We start from the raw sequence: 6,355 nt of genomic DNA, 5'->3' as shown, positions 1-6,355 counted from the left end.
ATAGACACACCATCTGGATACATTGTTCCACAATTTCCAAAGCAGGGAAAACGGGACAGAGAAACACACATTGTCTCTTCAAACCTTTCACCTGGAAATGATACAGCACACTTCTGCTCACAGATGATTGGCTAAAGCAAGTCACATGGCCATGTCTAACTTCTAAGGAAGCAGAGAAATGCAATCCTAACATGTGCTGGGAAAGTGAGGACTATTTGTGAATATCTCTGAAACTAACAGTGTTTTAAGAGTCTGAATGAAGCAGAGTCTCGCTTTTAGGATTTTGCACTAGCCTGTGAGCTCCTGGAGGCCAGAGCCTGTGCCTGAGGCATCTCTGTATTCCAAGAGCCCAGCACAATGCAGGCCAGGAATAGACTCTCAGTAGATTCCTCTTCAATGAGTTAATATGTGAATACACAAAGCCTCTTTCCTAAAAGAAAGGCTCTTCCCACTGGGGACCAAAAAATTCTACGTCCTTTTTTATATTTTTAAATTAAGCTTCAGGGACTAAATCTCATTATTCTTTGTGCTTTTCTAACATAGTTAGAAAGACAACCTGAAGGCCTGGGAACAAGCTCAGGTAACTGTATTTTCAACTGCACTGGTGACTTTTGGGAAACTGAGCTTATGCAGCCCCTTCATGGCAGTCTAAGGACAATGCTCAGGGAAGTGGGCGAGCAACCAAGCAATTTCCAAATGTGAGAAATGATGACCAAGCCTGGCCCTGGGAGGGCAGCAAGGGACCCAGAGTATCCTCCCCAAAGCTGATGAAGGCAGGGGTTAAATCTGCTGAGAACAGAGCTCTGGCTCCATTTGAATAGATCCTTTTAGAAAGATGTCCAGAACAGGTACTCTGTTTTCCAAAGTGTCAATGCCAGTGCCCAGTTTCTGAGCCTGAAGGAAAGGCCACAAAATCAGATAATAAAGCTGCATTCAGAAGACAGCTAAGTTGCTGAATAACTGCTAAGGCATATCCACAGCAACCACAAAAGTCGACAGACCAGGATGGGTAACACACAGGCCGCAATCTGATATGCTCCTCATTTATCACTGCCTTGCCTGTTCTAAGATGTTGACACTCTTGCAGTGATCTGTATCTTTGTTGCTGCTGTAGACAAAAAGATTAGTGATGGCCACGGGTGTATGTGCAATGAGATTGGCAAAAAGCTCAGAAGAAAGAGCAGTGTCCACCCAGTGCTGGGGGCAGGCTGTGAACCTGAAGGCCAAGTGCGGAAGACAGAGCGGCAGGTCTTCCACTGGGGCTGGGGGTTGGTAAATATAGGACAGATTATGCAGGCCTTTTCCATGAGAGGAATTTGGGGCCACCCCACTTCCTAAGAGGTGGGACAATTTATGGTTATCCTTTGCTACTTGTATCCTCTGGCTACACTGGGGAAGGCTACCAGATCTGCAGCCTTCCTGAGGGTAGCTCCGCTCTGGTGTTACTATGTTTGCACACAAGCCTGCTGTGCCCTCCGCAGGGGCTGGCCGATCATACATGTGTGCCTGAAGTGTGCTGGAATTATATTTGGAGTGCTCAGAGGTTCATGGTGGTGCAAAGATAAGTGTGTGTGTGTGTGCGTGTGTGTGTAATTACAGGACTTTTGGTCTTCCAGTCACTTTCCCCAAGCTGGATCCAGGATGCTGGGACCTCAAGCAACCTGAGGCTGATGGCACATCTCCTCAGGGTGCTGCTGCCAGTCCTTCTTCTAACAGGTTTGCCTGGGCTGCCCAGGCAGACTTCTGAGTGGTTGCCCTTCCTTATGCCTGATGCTCAGAGAGTGAAGACATGAATTTGATGTTGGATCATTGGAGATCAGCAGGTTGTGACTGAGGAGTTGCCTCAAAGTCCTGCCTGGTGTTACAAAGCAGGGACAGCTTTCTAACTTGGGGTCATCAGAGTCTTAGGAAATAACGGGAATTTCAATGTCTCCTGGAGGAAAACAATCTGGTTGAACCGACCAGTTTTGAATGAGCCCTTGGAGATAATAGAGACTTTCAGTCTGAACTATCTTATGAACCCAATACGAGAGTTTATTCTCTACATTTTGTGAAAAGGGCCAAATAGTAAATATTTTAGGCTTTGCCGGATGTGTATGTCTCTATGTGCCTCCTCTTCCTTCCCCTTCTCCTCCTCCTTCTCCTCCTGCTCTTCCTCCTTTTCCTTCTTTTTCTCGTTAAAAAACATTGTTAACTCAGGGACTGTAAAGAAACTGGCCTTGGGCTGGATCTGGCCCATAGGCCTGAGGTTGCTGGTCCATGCTCTAGAGGATAAAGTGAAGAAAACCATCTAGTATCATATAAGGCACAATGGTACATGTCAAAGATTAAGTTGAGTGGGACTGTGAGTAAGTTTGTGGTTCTCAACTGAGTTGGCTGCACATTTATGTAGGACAAGGAGATTTGAAAGGAGCTGAGAATTCAAAAGTGCTTCTCCATCCATCTGACAACAACATGAAAGTCTATCAGACGTATGTTCCTACAAGTCAAGGCTTACACAGCCAAGAGTTCCCAGTGAAAAGGGAAATAGTCTGAGAAGGTTAGGATTATTGCTCTAGATGGTTTCCCAGATTAAGAGTTGAGTTAAGAAGGAGTGAAATGCAAGAGCAAATAGGTGGGGATGCTTTCTAGATCAGAGCATTTTGGGGTCAGATATGGGGGCTATTCATTTTTATGTTGCTGGGGATTAGTACATACTTGGCACATACACGTCCCTCAGTAATGCTCATAAATGAATGAATGAATGAATGAATGAATGAATGAAAAAAGAGGTAGACTTTTATGGTATTGGCCGCACAAGTATGTAGAAAAACCCTTTCAGGATATTATTTATTTTTGAATTTCTGAAATTCTCTCATTTTCTGAAAACGATCTTCCATTTTCCCTAGCAGAACACTCACTTATATTCCCAAGAAGGCTTTTTACTAGATTCTCCTTATTCCCTCTTTCTTTGTATCCTATTCTCTCATCATTGTCCTTCCCTTGTGACAGTCACTGCCTGGCAGATTTCTCATTCTTCTCCAGACAAAGCAAATGGTCAGTCAGCCTTTCTGGGAAAAAGAGAGGCACGTCCTTTGGCTCTTTCACCTCCTACTTCCTGAAGACTGGCTATTTCTCGTTATCATACACGACAGTACACTCACCACCAAAGTATGGCAGAGTCAGACTACTCATATAAAAGAATCTTCTTAACTTCTGTTTCTCTCAAAGGCTTTTAGAAGGCAAATATGCTATCCACAGTGATGCATGTGTCATCCCAGGTAGGGAAACTCACAGGTGCATGTTCATGACAGCCCCTAGCCATGCAGAGTCACCTGAAGTGACACTGTGGCAGCTCCTGGTACACACTGTCACAGACGCCTGTCTGAGCCTCCCTCTCAGCCTTCTCACAGACTCCTCTGCAGCTGCCCCAGCTTCCGGTTCTTCCTCGTCCACTTCAGAGCTGCGTTGAGCCCCCTCATTGGTTTTCTCTCTCTGTCCTTGAGTTAATAACCCCTCTTCTTTTGCAACATCCACAGTGAAATAAAATCCACATTTGCTAATACTCTTAACTGAGCTATGTCACCCATATTTTCTTGAAATTTAGCTCTGCACACCACCACCGTGATGCTGTGCTTTTCTCTGGGCCCCTCTTTACTACGGTCACCATGCTGTGGAGATGCCATTTTACAGCCTGGTCCTCTTGGGCAGGCTCATGACTCCTTTAAGACAAAGCCTAATAAACAGTGACTCTAGAAGTTTCCAAACAGGTCTAGACAAAGATGGCTAATCCTTAAAAAAAAAGGATTAAAAAAAAATCCTGTAGAGAAACCTCATGTAAATCTCATGCCCCTGCAGGCATCTCAAACTAGTTAGGATGAGCTACGTTATGCTTGGGTAACAGACACATGGCAGTGGTCCACAGTAGCAAAGATTTCTACATTTGTTCTACTTGTCCACCGGGTTAACTAGGCGCTGCTAGTATCTCCACTCTAAGGCCATGCCCACAGAGCAGCCTCTGGCTGGAACACAGCAGATCTCATGGCAAAGCAACAAGACATCATGGGGACACACAAGCTGTCTCTGAAGTCTCCGCCATGTCCACCACATTTCATCAGCCGACAGAGTTGCATGACTATGCCTGACGGGTATCCTGGGTGAGGGTCAGCAAACAGTTTGGTTGATAATACCATTTATCACCTACGGAAAACTTAAATTTTCCTGTGAATAATTTAAATTATGCTCTGCATAATACTATATTGCTACTAGTTATCTTCTGAATAATAATATCCTCCCTTTCTTCCTCTAAGCTGTCTCTTCTTTCACTCAGATTTGGGCAAATGACACTAACATCTCTGTCATATTTCCTCAGGATGCTGCCAGAATCGTCTCTCTAATCCATAAAACGAATCATATCATACCCATGCTGAAAACCCTTCAGTGCCTGTCCATTGCTCACGGGATTAAGTCCTAACCCCCTAGTGTGGCCTTTGTACTTCTTCACAATAGGGCGCCTGCCAAACTTTATAAATGGGATTTAAAAAAAAAATCAGCCTTAGGTTATTCAGAATTGATGCAGCATAGGGTGTTAAGGGAAAGGCAAAGATGGAGATAAAAATCCCATTTTCATTGCTTCATGTCCATTTTCATGATTTTTTCCCTCCCTTAAAACCTGGTATATTCTTCCTGTTATCAGCCGAGAGTAGTCTTATCTATCTTTCAACAGTCAACACAAATTTCACCCACAGTTTGGACTCCTGTCCTGTGTTCCCCCAGCCACCACCCAGGTAAAACTGGCAACTGTTCCTTTCATGCCTCTATTACACTTTATAGAACAGCAGCTTTTAAACTTCTCTGGGTGTGCCCCTCTAATGTATTTGATATCACAGCTGGGAACACATATAGTGCATATATATAAAATATGTATATGTGTGGATACATATGTATGTGTATATACACACACTTTTAAAAGTGAAGCACGAATATTAGAGAATAATATCTACCTTTATGATTTGTGATAAATTTTATTGTCTAGTCTTTCTGTTGAGATTTGCCTTTAAGGCAACTCCACCTTTCCCATTTGCTTATAGCTCTCCATGCTCAGCAACCAGTTTAGCTCACTTTATGGAGGGCGGGTGATGGGGATGGTTGGTGTGAATAATCCGTGGAGATTTCTTGTGAGTCCAGTAATGAATCACAAAGTCCTGTCGTACTGAGGATTTCATTGTTTGGTGGCAGAAGGGTCCTTGCAGGGTACCTAATTAGCCATATTGCAGGAAGCAGGTTACACGTACCTATCTCCACTCCATAAGACTGTAAGTTTTCCGAGGAACAAATACATCTATAGTATCCAGCACCTAGCACAGTGCCTGGACTGTGATCAGTCCTAAAAATATGTTTGTTAAAAGAATATGTGATGTAACAACACTTTCTTCCCTCAAAACACTACAAAAGCAATGCCCCTACCCTAAACACCCAGCATGTATGCCTTAGTCTGAATGATGTCTTTTAAAATTGTTTGCTGACCTTCTACTTTAATGGGGCAAAGGGAAGGGACACTCATTGGGGTTTGTTTTAGGTCTAAAGCACCACTCCTAGCCTGTCACCCAAATTTCCATCCCCCAAGAACAGAAGATGAAGTTAAGAAGTGGTGGAGAACTTTTCAATAAAGTTCATTTGGCTCAGGTGCTTGGGGATGCTTGGGGATACAATTGGTATACATTCTAAATACTAATGTTACTCACAGTTATCACTAATTGTATCCAGAGTCCGTTGCAGTTTCCTGGTTCAGACATTTGGATCTGTCCTGCATTTCCTAATCCCCAGCAAAGCAAGGATTTCCTGAAACTAAGTCACAGGGACTGGCAGAATGCCAAGGTGGTATTATTGCTAGGCTAATTGTGCTTAATAATCAATTAGCCTTATTCATTAATATTCTTAACTCTCTCCCTCCAGCACCACCTGCAATCAGTTACACGATGGCAGACAGATGCTTTCCAGATGTTCGCAAGGCCAGTTTTGTGAGTTTGCTTCGCTCTCATCAGGCAGGCTGTGAAGATGCCTGAGGTGCAAAGAGAGGGACTGGGGATGGGGGTGGAAGTATGGTTAAAGCCATGAATGAGCAAGCGTTTTCAAAATTGAAGTTGTGTAAGCCAGGTCTGCTGTTAATTAACGCTGGGTTTGTTGAGAACACAGCGTCCAGGCTGCGGCAGACAGAAGGAGCACCCCATCTGTGTCTAGCCCTGGCCAGGGAGGGACTGGTTACAGCTAACAATCGCTCCCTCCCGGTCCCCCTCCCACTGCCTAGCCAGCGCATCCCACCCCCGCATGGTCTAGCCAGCGCATCCCACCCCCGCATGGTAGAGTGGTGGTGGGT

This window comes from Phyllostomus discolor, chromosome 2, assembly GCF_004126475.2.
Source record: "Phyllostomus discolor isolate MPI-MPIP mPhyDis1 chromosome 2, mPhyDis1.pri.v3, whole genome shotgun sequence".
Lineage (NCBI taxonomy): Eukaryota > Metazoa > Chordata > Mammalia > Chiroptera > Phyllostomidae > Phyllostomus > Phyllostomus discolor.
Note: the sequence above shows the minus strand (reverse complement) of the source record.